Source organism: Vulpes vulpes, chromosome 1 (genome assembly GCF_048418805.1).
Source record: "Vulpes vulpes isolate BD-2025 chromosome 1, VulVul3, whole genome shotgun sequence".
Taxonomy (NCBI): Eukaryota; Metazoa; Chordata; class Mammalia; order Carnivora; family Canidae; genus Vulpes; species Vulpes vulpes.
The window spans coordinates 15,988,598-16,002,303 of NC_132780.1; positions in this window are offsets into that span (position 1 = coordinate 15,988,598).

A 13,706-nucleotide genomic window follows, 5' to 3' on the forward strand; every position below is an offset into this window, starting at 1 on the left:
CCAAAGGCAGGTGCTAAACCACTGTGCCATCCAGGAACCCCCATAAAGATTTTAATTATTTATTTATTTGAGATAGAGCAAGAGCACAAGTGGGGGCAGAGACGCAGAGGGAGAAGGAGAAGCAGGTTCTCCATTCAGCAGGGATCCCAACGGGGGCTCGATCCCAGGACCCTGAGATCATGACCTGAGCTGAAGGCAGATGCTTAACCTACTGAGCCACCCACGCACTCCCCTATAATTCTTTCTGAATGTTGCTTCAGAACATGGGGCCTTGCTTCAGAGTGCTGGGGTTGGCAATTTGATGCCCCTACTGGGAGAATCCTCAGCATAAACTCTGCATGCATTTTTGCCAACCCAGAGATATTTCTAGTACCATGGGGTCTATTGAGTCCCCTGACCCAATAGTTAGAAATGGTAGCATTGCAGCTTATCCCTGCTACAGGGCCTTTCCTGGCCTGGGAAACCACTTAAAGCTGGAAGTCTTCCATGTCACCCAGGAAATGAGTAGAAGTGTATTTCTAAGTGTAGAACATGGTGATGCCCGCACCAGTAGAATGAAGAATATGTTTTTCTTAGGGATGAGATGCAGTATTTTATCTTTTACTTTTGAGGAGGTATGACTTCTAATGCTCCAGGCTACTGGACTCCTAAAACTTTCATGGATGTGGCAGGTCCCTGAAACATTGTAGAATTTATTTCCCACCCTTTGGAGGGCACATGTCTAATCAATACCTTCAGTGCACTTGCTGCTTCTTGCTCATACAATTTGACTAACGTGATATTTTTGGTGGAGTGAACTAAGGCAGTGTTTTGAGGAATATTTAAGCCAGTACTGTGAACCATATATGTATTGAAAAGTTGTCAACACTTGTGTACCTGGATTAGAAGGTGATTTTTTTTTTAAGATTTTATTTACTTATTCATGACAGACACACAGAGAGGGAGAGAAGCAGAGACACAGGCAGAGGAAGAAGCAGGCTCCATGCAGGAAGCCTGAGGCGGGACTCGATCCCGGGTCTCCAGGGTCACACCCCGGGAGGAAGGAGGCACTAAACCGCTGGGCCACCAGAGAAGCCCAGAAGGTGATATTGTTAAGGTGTCAACAATATGCAAAGTGTCTTACAGATTCAAAGCAATCCCATTGGCATTATTTGCAGAAATAGAAAAATCCATTCTACTTTGGAAAGTCAAAACAACCTTGAAAAAGAAGAACAGGGACGCCTAGGTGGCTCAGCGGGTGAGCATCTGCCTTCACCTCAGGTCGTGATCCTAGGGTCCCGGGATCAAGTTCCGCATTGGGCTCCCTGCGTGGAGCCTGCTTCTCCCTCTGCCTGTATCTCTCTGTCTCTCTGTCTCTCTCTGTGTCTCCTGAATAAATAAATAAAATATTTTTAAAAAAAGAACGATGTTGTATATCTCACACTTCCTGATTTCAAAACTTATTACAAAGCCACAGTAATTGGGCACCTGGGTGGCTCAGTAGGTTAAACATCTGCCTTTGACTCAGGTTATGATCCCGGGGTCCTGGAATCAAGTTCCATATCAGGCTCCCTGCCCACTGAGGAGTCTGCTTCTCCCTCTATGCCTCCCCCTGCTCATGCTCCCTTTCTCTCTCTCTTAAATCAATAAAATATTTTTTTTTATTTTAAAAAGAAAGATACAGGGATGCCTGGGTGGTTCAGTGGTTAAGCCTTTGGCTCAGGGCATGATCCCAGGTCTGGGGATTGAGTCCCCAATCAGGCTCCCTGCGAGGAGCCTGCTTCTCACTCTGCCTATGTCTCTGCCTCTCTCTGTGTGTCTCCCATGAATAAATAAAATCTTTTTTTTTTTTTTTTTTTTTAAAGAAAGATACAGTAATCAAAGTAGCATGGTACTAGCATAAAGGCAGGCATGGCAACCAACAGAAAAGAATAGTGAAGTCAGAAATAAACCTTCATATATATAGTCAAGTGCTCTTTGACAAGTGTCCCAAGACTACTAAATGAGGAAAGGGCAGCCTTCTCAAAAATGATTTTAGGAAAAATGGATATCCCCACACAAAAGAACAAAATTGGACCTTAACCTTACCCTAGGAACAAAACTTAACTCAAAATGGACCAAAGACCAGAATGTAAGAGGTAAAACTATTAAAACTCTTTTTAGGGGATCCCTGGGTGGCTCAGTGGTTGAGTGTCTGCCTTTGACTCAGGGTGTGATCCCAGGGTCCCGGGATCGAGTCCCATGTTGGGCTCCCTGCATGGAACCTGCTTCTCCTTCTGCCTGTGTCTCTGCCTCTGTGTGTGTGTGTGTGTGTGTGTGTGTTTCTCATGAGTAAATGAATAAAATCTTTTTTAAAAAAAACCACTATTTTTAAAAAAGATTTTTAAATTTATTTTTTTTAATTTTTATTTATTTATATATGATAGTCAGAGAGAGAGAGGCAGAGAGACAGGCAGAGGGAAAAGCAGGCTCCATGCACCAGGAGCCCAACGTGGGACTCGATCCCGGATCTCCAGGATCGCACCCTGGGCCAAAGGCAGGCGCTAAACCGCTGCGCCACCCAGGGATCCCTAAATTTATTTTTAGGTAAACATCCAACATGGGGCTTGAACGCATGACCCCCAGATCAAGAGTTGCATACCCCACTAACTGAGCCAGCTAGGTGCCCCTATTACATTCTTAAAACATAGGGCAAAAGCTTCATGAACATTGGATTTGATGATGACTTCCTGGATATGACAGCAAAAGCACAGACAACAAAATTCAAAATATATCAAATAAATTTAAAAAATAAATAAAATAAATAGATAAAAATAAAAAAAAAAAACTTCTGTACATCCAAGGATACAGTCAACAGGGTAAAAAAGCAGCCCACATTGGGCTGGAAGAATATACTGGAAGAATATATTTCCATGTCATCTATCTGATAAGGAGTTAATATCCAGAACTCCTACAACTCTACAAAAACAAAACAAAAAAACAAATGACCCTATTCAAAAATGGGCCAAGGACTTGAATGGACATTTCTCCAGAGAAGATACACAAACGGCCAAAAAGCCCATGAAAAGATGTTCCTGGTGGTTGCCAGGAGCTGAGAGGAGGGAGGAATGGGGAATGAGGCGGTTTTGTTTAATGGGCACAGAGTTTCTGCTTGAGATAATGAAAAGTTCGTCAAATAGATTGTGGCTATGGTTATACAACATTGGGAGAGTAATTAATGCCACTAAGTTGTAAACGTAAAGATGGTTAAAATGGTAACTTTTCTGCTACGCATATTTTAACCGCAATTTGAAAAGCCAACCATTCCATTTGGTCTTGATCCCGAGACCTGGGTTGGGCTGGGCTCACTCATCTTTTTTTTTTTTTTTTTTAAGGATTTTATTTATTTGTTCATAAGAGACAGAGAGAGAGCAAGAGAGTGAGAGGTAGAGAGAGAGAGAGAGGCAGGGACATAGGCAGAAGGAGAAGCAGGCTCCCTGTGGGAGCCCGATGTGGGACTCGATCCCAGGATCCTGGGATCATGACCTGAACCAAAGACACTCAACCACTGAGCTACCTAGGTGCCCCTGGGCTCACTCATTTTGTGATGGTCACCAATGGGTCTGCATTGAATTGGAGGGTCATCTGGCACATGGAATGGCCTGGATTCTCCCCCTTCATGGGCTCTCTTCAAGAGATCTCCCCAACCAGGCAGCCAGCCTTGTTTTACGGTTGCTTAAGGCTGCCCAGCATTCAAAAATGGAGCTGCCAGGTCTTAAGCTTAAATCTAGAGAACAGGCATAGCATCATTTCCATCTTGTTCTATTGGTGAAAGTAAGTCACGAGGCCAGGTTGAAGGGGCAGGGTCTATGCAGGGTGTGACCCCTGGGGTTTCTGGCTCACTGGGCCTCTAATGAGACAGACTATCACAACAGCTAACTGTGTGTTCCTGCGGCGACCTGCTCCCTAGTTTCCACCTCCAGGTGGTAGAGGAAAGCCACTGCCCTGGAGGGGATACTTCAGCAGTGTCCTTCCGGGAGGTTTTCCTGGAGGTGTAGCCCAGGGTCCACTCCTTCGACCCTTCCTGAAATTTTCTGTTTATTTACTTGTATTAAATCCTTTCTGTTTGGGGATCCCTGGGTGGCGCAGCGGTTTGGCGCCTGCCTTTGGCCCAGGGCGCGATCCTGGAGACCCGGGATCAAATCCCACATGGGCTCCCGGTGCATGGAGCCTGCTTCTCCCTCTGCCTGTGTCTCTGCCTCTCTCTCTCTCTCTCTCTGTGACTATCATAAATTTAAAAAAAACATAAAATAAATCCTTTCTGTTTATGGGGCACCTGAATGGCACAGTTGGTTAAGCCTTGACTCTTGATTTTGACTCAGGTCTTGATCTCATGGTTGTGATCCAATGGTCGTGAGACTGAGCCCTGAGTCAGGCCCCTTGGTCAGTGCAGAGCCTGCTTGAGATTCTCTCTCCCTCTCCCTTTGCCTCTTCTGCTCACTTGCTCTTTCTCTCTCTCCAACAAATAAATAATAAGTAAATAAATCATGCTCGCTCTCTCCAATCAATCAATCAATCAATCTTAAGAAAAAATCCTTCCTGGAGCATCTGGGTGGCTCAGTGGTTGAGCGTCTCCCTTTGGCTCACGTGTGATTCTGCGATCCTGGGATTGAGTGCTGCATCGAGGTCCCTGAAGGGAGCCTGCTTCTCCCTCTGCCTGTGTCTCTGCCTCTCTCTCTGTGTCTCTCATTAATAAATAAAATCTTTCCTGCTTAAAACAAGGAGAGCTTTTGTAGCAAAGCCCCACAGCTGAGGTGGCTTCAATGGCAAACATTGTCTCACAGGTGGAGAGACTCGCAGTCTGAGATCAGAGTGTCTGGCGGGTTCATTCCTTCTGAGGCTGTGAAGGTGAATCCTATTCCCTACCTCTCTCCCAGCTTCTGGTGGTCAGCTGGCAATCTTTGGAGTTCCTTTGTGTGTGGAAGCATCACCCTAATCACTGCCTCTATGTTCACAGGTTCTCCTGTGTCTGTCTGTGTCCCTTATGTTTTCCCTGTATACTTTATTTTTTTTTTTATTTTTTTTTATTTTTTTTAAAGATTTTTTATTTTATTTATTTATTTTTTTTTCAGTCACAGAGAGAGAGAGAGAGAGAGGCAGAGACACAGGCAGAGGGAGAAGCAGGCTCCATGCACCGGGAGCCCGACGCGGGATTCGATCCCGGATCTCCAGGATCGCGCCCTGGGCCAAAGGCAGGCGCCAAACCGCTGCGCCACCCAGGGATCCCTCCCTGTATACTTTAACCATGAACCCTGTAATATAATAAGAAATGGTTGGTCTTTGCCCTTAATTCTTAGAGGAGAGGAAGGAAAAGAAACCCTTTTTCTTTTCTTTTTTTTTTTTTCTTTTTTTTAAAGATTTTATTTATTTATTCTTGAGAGATAGAAGGAGAGACAGAGCCAGAGACACAGGCAGAGACAGAGCCAGAGGGAGAAGCAGGCTCCATGCACCGGGAGCCCGATGTGGGATTCGATCCCGGGTCTCCAGGATAGCGCCCTGGGCCAAAGGCAGGCGCCAAACCGCTGCGCCACCCAGGGATCCCAAGAAACCCTTTTTCATCTACACTCTCATGTGGAATGACTGGGGTCCTGCTAATTAGACTGGTAAAAAAAAGACAGATAAACAAGAGAAAAAGTTTATTATTAGGTATGCCTATGGACCCAAAGAAGTGGATAAGCCTGAGAACTTATATACCTTTTTGAAAATATATATTTATTTTATTTTGAATTTTTTTTATTTGATGGCACAAGCAGAGGGAGTGGGAGAGGGAGAGGGAGAAGCAGACTCTCCATTGTGCAGGGAGCCTGATTCGGTATTAGATTCCAGAACCATGGGATGATAACCTGAGCTGAAGGCAGATGCTTAACTAACTGAGCCACCCAGGTGCCCTGTACATACCTTTTTTTTAAAAAAAGATTTTATTTATTTATGCATGAGAGACATAGAGAGAGAGAGGCACAGGTGGAGGGAGAGGCAGGCCCCATGCAGGGAGCCCGACATGGGACTCGATCCCGGGTCTCCAGGATCCCACCCCATGCTGAAGGTGGCACTAAACCACTTAGCCACCAGGGCGGCCCTGTATATACCTTTTTAACAATGAATGATAAATTTTGGACAAGTCATGTGAAAAAAGAAAAAGGATTTTAGGCTAGGGATGATAAGTTGTGGGGAAATGACTAAGAAATACACAGAGGGAAACTAATGGAAAATAAGGATTACCTTAGAAATCTTTGTTCGCAGAACAATCTGAGTGCCAACTTCCCATCTTATCCATGGCCTTAAGTTCTCCCAGGTGGGGATTTACAGAAGTCCTCATTTCTCAGAAGTTTCTGCCTTTGGTTAGATTAAAGAAGCTCCGAGAAGGCTTCTTTCTGATTCTATTGATTCTCATTTGCCTCCAGCTCAAAATAATCCTATGCCAAAGTGGTATATTTTGGGGTGGCTATTCTGATTCCCTCTCTTGGCACAGAGCTCCTAAAAATCCCTTTCAAAAGGAGATTACTTGGAATCTCCTGAATGATAAAAATGTTTCGGGCATACTGATGAGATATGTCTTGGCTGAGAAGCCTCTGGGTACCTTTCAGATAGGAGCTGGTCTCCAGAAGGAATAAGACATGATTAGATAGTTGGTTCCTGGGGCACCTGGGTGGCTCAGTGGTTGAGCATCTGCCTTTGGCTTAGGTCATGATCCTGGAGTCCTGGGATCAAGTCCCACATGGGGCTCTGTGCAAGGATCCTTTTTCTCCCTCTGCCTATGTCTCTGCCTTTCTCTGTAGTGTCTCTCATGAATAAATAAATAAAATCTTAAAAAAAAGATAATTAGGACCTTCAGCCACACCCCCTGACCTCTGGATGGAGATGTCAGAGGAGGGATTGGCGATAAGAGTTCAATCACCAATGGCCACTGATTTAATCAATCATGCCCACATAATAAAATCTCCATAAAATGCCCTGAACAACAGGGGGGCACCTGAGTGGTTCAGTTGGTTAAACATCAGTATCTTGGTTTCAGCTCAGGTCATGATCTCAGTGGTCAGTTGATCCAGTAAATTATTTAACCTGAGAGGCAGGTGTCATGGGAACTCCTGAATTTGTAGTTGGCTGGGTAGAAATGTGCGTGGCCTGGGGACCTTATTTGCAGCCAGCATCTGAAGCAAGGCAGTAGTGGGGAACTGAGCTCTTAACCTGGGGGGCGTGGGTTAACTCTTGACTGCTAGCATCAAAATTGAACTGACTTGTTGGACATCTAGTTGATGGCAGAAAATCAGAAAAGTAGTTGGTGTGGAAAACCACAACATATTTGATGTCAGGGATGGAAAAAAAACACTTTCAAACCTCAAAATAAGCTTTTGAATAATTTCAGTATTCTTGATTGGTTTGTGATAATAATATGTCAAATATTATTATTCATGAAGTTTTAATGTTTGTCATCTTTCTAATCTTTCAGAACCATGCTGATTAGTATTATGTGATAATTAAATATATTGGCTTTAGGCACATACTATTGCTCTTCTATAGAAAATAAAATCTTTGGAGCACCTGGGTGGCTCAGTCAGTTAAGCATCTGACTTTGGCTCATCAATCTCCTTCCTCAATGAGGAGTCTGCTTCTCCCTCTTCCACTATCTGCACTCTGCTTCCCCTGCTTGTGCTCTCTCTCTTTCGAATAAATAAATAAAATCTTAATTAAAAAAAGAAAGGAAAATATTTGCTTCTCTCATCTATTTCCTCCGAAGATAGATTCTTCTTTAGAATAATTGGGTCAAATCTTTTAAAAATGGTCTCATTGGAATTTTGATTGAACTTGCATTAAAACCCTGATATAGTTTGGGTAGAATTAACATCAGCACAGCATTCAGACTAGCTATCCAGGAAAACAATTAGTCCATCATGCATTCAAGTACTCTTTTAAAAGTATATTTGGGCCTTAAGGGTATGGAAATGGATTACTCATAGTCACTGGTCCTTGGCATGCACTAGTGTTATGTGTGCCAATTACTAAGCTATTATCTCTTGGCTTCAAATCCATTCCCTGGTTCTGAGGTTTGTGAATCTGGGATGACAGCTCTGCTAACCACACTGCTGCTTTGCCCATGGGCTGTGTTGGACTCTGCCAATAGGGGGCACCAAAGAGACCGTGGAAGCCTGGAGGAAGCAGGAGGGAGCACATTCCTTCCTGTTTGTTCTCTGCTTCTTTCCTGACCCTTGCTTGTTCCCATCAACATCAGCATTAGCCAGCACAGCTACTTCACCCCGGGAGGAGCCAGTTCCTTCCTGTAGCAGCTGCTAGATAGAGTTTGCAGTTTTCCCAAACCTTGGACATCCCTCAGAGATGCCAACACCATTTTACCAACATGTTTCCCAGAGAAGGTCCCAGCCTCTCATGGTCCTCTGAGCTCACATGATGCACTAGCTGGGCAGTAACTCCCTCCTCATTATCTGAACTTCATCGCTAGTGGATCCACCTCATCCAAGTCTTTAGTTTTAATAATCCTAAACTTTATCCTTTGTTTTTTTTCTGTCCCAGGGGGCAGTAGCTGCTTCTTGTAGTTACTGCTACCATGATACCGTTGGGTTCTCTTTTTGCCTTTCAGTTACCTGCTTACCAATCCTTTATACCTAATTAGCATATATTTATATATATGAACTCATCTCTGGGGACACCTGGGTGGCTCAGTTGGTTGGGCGTCTGCCTTCAGCTCAGGTCATGATCCCAGGGTCCTGGGATTGAGTCCTGTATTAGGCTTCCTGCTCTGAGGGGAGCCTACTTCTCCCTCTCCCTCTGCCTGCTGCTCCCCCTGCTTGTGCACACCCTGTCTCTCTCTGTCAAATAAATAAATAAATAAAATTTTTAAAAAAGAAAAAAGAAATCATCTCTGCTACAATCACTGCTGTGACTTCTGTCTCCTGCGTATACTTTGACTGACACCAATATTTGCAACCAGAAGTAGATTCTCAAAGGTAGGGTTTGAGGGTTGTTTTTTAGGGGCTGGACACAGTGATGAGCTCCTTGCCAATGAGAAAGAAGGTGTTAGTGAGTCATAATATGCAGTGGCATCATGGTTTATCGTATATTATCACCCGGGTTGACTTTGATGAAGTTCCAACTGGAGTGGGTGACTTGGGAGATCACTTGGCTACTTCGATTGATCATTAGTATTAATAATGGCTACAAGGATATGAGTATTCGTGGTTTCTTCTGAGTGCCCTGACATGCTTACTGAACGAACATTTTAATTTCGGGTCTTTAAACTCTCAGCTTCAGTTGCACTCAGGGTTGTGTTTGAACCCCAGTTGGGTGTAGAGGTTACTTGAAAATAAAATCTTAAAAACAAAGCAAAGCAAAAACACAGGTTTCCCTCACACTATCCAAACATTCGCTTTACACTACTTAACTTTTATTTATTTATTTTTTATTTTATTTTATTTTTTACTTAACTTTTTTTAAAAAGATTTTATTTATTTATTCATGAGAGACACACACAGAGAGAGGCAGAGACATGGGCAGAGGGAGAAGGATGTGGGACTTGAACCCAGGACCCTGGAATCATGACCTGAGCCAAAGGCAGATGCTCAACCACTGAGCCACCCAGGTGCCCCAACATTACTTCGCTTTTACAAAAGAGCCACATTAGTACCTTTTAACTCTAATCAAAAGGCATCCAAAGAGGGTCTTCACTTTTATGAAATGCTAATTGCTTTTATGCTTTATGCCATTTCTGTTCATGAAAGGTTTATTTTTTTATTTTTAAAAAGATTTTATTTATTCATGACAGACAGAGAGAGGGAGGCAGAAGGAGAAGCAGGATCCAGGCAGGGAGCCCAACCTGGGACTCGATCCTGGGACTCCAGGATCATGCCCTGGGCTGAAGGCATGTGCTAAACTGCTGAGCCACCCAGAGAGTCCCTCATGAAAGGTTTAATATGACCACTCTACTTCCAGATAGTGAGGGAAATCTGTACACTCTTCCAGGCTTTTCCTACCACCACTCCACTGAAATTACTTTTGTTGCTCAATCCTATGGTTGGTTTCTATGGTTGGTGACCTGCAAGGTATTTGATTGCTCCTTCCCAATTATTGATAACTTTGTTTTTAAAATTTTTAAATTAAAAAAAATTTAAATTTCTTTAAGATTTTTATTTATTTATTTATTTGAGAGAGATAGAGAGCAGGGGCGGAGGGGCAGAGGGAGAGGGAGAGGGAATCTCAGATCTACTCCCCACTGAGCAAGAAGCCAGACCTGGGGCTCAAATTCATGACCCATAAGACCATGCATTGAGCTGAAATCAAGAATCAGACACTTAACCAACTGAATCACCCAGGTGCCCCTGATAACTTTCTTCACTGGCTCCCAGGACATTACCTTTGCGTTTTCATCCTACTTTTCAGTCTTCACTGAGAGTTCTTCCACTTATCCCACGTTTCTGAATTTTGGGACTGCTACAGGGCTGAGAGTTTTGTTGTCTTTCTCTTTTCAAAAAGTGTACATTGATTTTTTTTTCAATAATTTTATTTAATGTTATGACTTTAACTACTACCACTGTCAATCATTTCCAGATTTATATATCCGGACCCTACCTCTCAATTTTTTAAAAAAAGATGTTATTTATTTATTTGACAGACAGAGAGAGCAAACACAAGGAGGGGGAACAACAGAGAGGGAGAAGCAGGCTCTGCACGTAGGGGGCCTGATGGGTGGCTCCATCCCAGGACCCTGGGATCATGACCTGATCTGAAGGCAGATGCTTAACCAGCTGAGCCACCAGACACTTTCCTTAAAACTCAACAGCGTGGGATCCCTGGGTGGCCCAGCGGTTTAGCACCTGCCTTTGGCCCAGGGCGCGATCCTGGAGACCTGGGATCGAATCCCACGTTGGGCTCCCGGTGCATGGAGCCTGCTTCTCCCTCTGCCTGTGTCTCTGCCGCTCTCTCTCTCACTGTGTGCCTATCATAAAAACAAACAAACAAAAAAACCTCAACAGCGTATACTCAGTATCTCCTTTTGGCTGTCTAACAAGCATCTCAAAGAACATTCACATGACAGTTCTTGTTTGACAACTGATTTATTTCTTTACCTTTTTCAGTATCTGCCCTACATCACAGAGAGTGACCCTATGGGCTCTATTCCCCAACCCTCCATGCCAGCCAGCTTCTGCTGCCTTTAACCACTGGGAGGCCCTGGCTGGAGATTGACCAACATGATGGAGAGACAGACAACAGGACGTTTCTTCTACTCCCTCTGTGCATCAGGGTGCTTCTCTTGAAGTGGCCACAGCTCTTACTAGATAGACCTGCTGTGATTTCTGCTTCAATCAGGTGACCCCAGTCCCTGGACATCACCACCTCCTCCATTTGTCTGTCCTTCTACCCTAAGGATGGTTATAGCTTCCTGCTGAAACTAATCTCCAGTTTCCCTCACCATCCCCTTTTGCCCCTCTGGTCTTCCATCACCCATCCAACCAACCACTGCATCAAATGTTCGAAGTAGTTGACATTTATTGGTTTGGTCTTAATTGTTACCTTTTTTTTTTTTTTTTAAAGATTTTATTTATTCATGAGAGACACACAGAGAGAGACAGAGACATAGGCAGAGGGAGAACCAGGCTCCCTGCGGGGAGCTTGATGTGGAACTTGATCCCAGGACCCTGGGATCATGCACTGAGCTGAAGGCAAATGCTCAACCACTGAGTGACCCAGGCGTCCCAATTACTAGTAGGCGTACAAATTTTTCTTGGTGTCAAGAGTTGCTTCAGGAAACAGATCCTCAAACTGGGATTCTGGGATTAGGTTGTTCACCCGTGTGAGCTTTAGTGAAATGATATCTTTGCAAGTGGAAAAGGGGAGTACAGTTATCTCTAGACTATATTGTCTCTAGGAGGAATGTGGAAGGCTTTGGCAGTAGACAAATGTGTTGCAATAGGAAAGTTCTTTCACTCATTAACTACATATCCTTATGTGAATAACTTACCTTCTCTGGCCTTTTTTCTTTTATTTATTTTTTTTTTCTGGCCTTTTTTCTTTTAAAATATTTTATTTTTATGTAATCTCTACACATACAATGTGGAGCTCAAACTTACAACCCTGAGATCAAGAGTCACATGCTCTGCTGACTGAGCCGGCCAGGCGCCCCTCTGACCTTATTTCTTCCTCTGTATTTTAGTCAGTTCTGGTTGAGATAACAAAATACCATAGACCAGGCGGCTTAAATAACAAACATTTATTTCTCAGAGTTCTGGAGGCTGGGAAGTCCAAGATCAAACTGCTGGCAGGTCTGGTGTCAGCTTCCTGGTTTGCAGATGGTTGCCTTATGTGTCCTCACATCGTGAAAGGAGAGAGAGAGGGAGAGAGGAGTCTGTTTCTTCTTAAAAGGCCACTAATCCCTGGACACCTGGCTAGCTCAGTCAGAGGAATGTGCAACTCTTGATCTCAGGGTTGTGGGTTTGAGCACCAAGTTGGGTATAGAGATTGCCTAAAATTAGAATTTCTTTTTTCTTTTTTATTTCTTTTATTATTTTTTTAAAGATTTGTTTATTTATGATAGACATAGAGAGAGAGAGGCAGAGACACAGGAGGGAGAAGCAGGCTCCATGCAGGGAGCCCGACGTGGGACTTGATCCCAGGACCCTAGGATCACGCCCTGGGCTGAATGCAGACGCTCAACCACTAAGCCACCCAGGGATCCCCTAGAATCTTTAACATATTAAAAAAATGTTAAAATAGTACATTTTAGGGGCATTTGGGTAACTCAGTGGTTGAGCATCTGCCTTTGGCTCAGGGCGTGATCCCTGGTCCTGGGATCGAGAGCCTGCTTCTTCCTCTGCCTGTGTCTCTGCCTCTCTCTCTGTGTCTCTCATGAATAAATAAACAAAATCTTTTTTTTTTTTTTTTAAAGAAAGACTAGGAGCTATATTTGGGGTGGACAGAAAAGGTAGTGATTGGTAGAAGGCATGAGGGAGCTTTAGTGGGTGCTCATTAGATGCAGTTTCTAAATCTTGGTTGTAGTTGGAAACACAGATCCATTTTATGACAATTCATTGTCATATTCACAGGTTATACTTTTAACCTGTGAACTTTTCTGCTTATACTATACTTCAATTAAACTTTAAAAAATAGTATTACAGTGGTGGTTTTTTTTTTTTTTTTTAAATTTTTTATTTATTTATGATAGTCACACACAGAGAGAGAGGCAGAGACACAGGCAGAGGGAGAAGCAGGCTCCATGCACCGGGAGCCCGACGTGGGATTCGATCCCGGGTCTCCAGGATCGCGCCCTGGGCCAAAGGCAGGCGCCAAACCGCTGCGCCACCCAGGGATCCCTACAGTGGTGGTTTAAACATGCTCTCCAAAATATGTCTGCAGGAGCACCTGCCTCCCTCAGTTGGTGGAGTGTGCAACTCTTGATCTTGGGGTTGTAAATTTGAGCCCGACGTTGGGCATAGAGATTATTTAAATATTAAGTAAATTTAATACATAATATATAAATGAGTATTATATATAATTTTAAAAATAACTCTAAAAACATTTGGATTGAAGGCCCAAAACATTTGGATTCTGTACCACAGAATCTTATTGATTTTTTTTTTTTTAAGATTTATTTGCTTGAGAATGAGAGAGAAAGAGAGAGCACTACCAGAGGAGAGGAACAGAGGGAGAGGGAGAAGCAGGCACTGCATTGAGCAGGGAGCCTA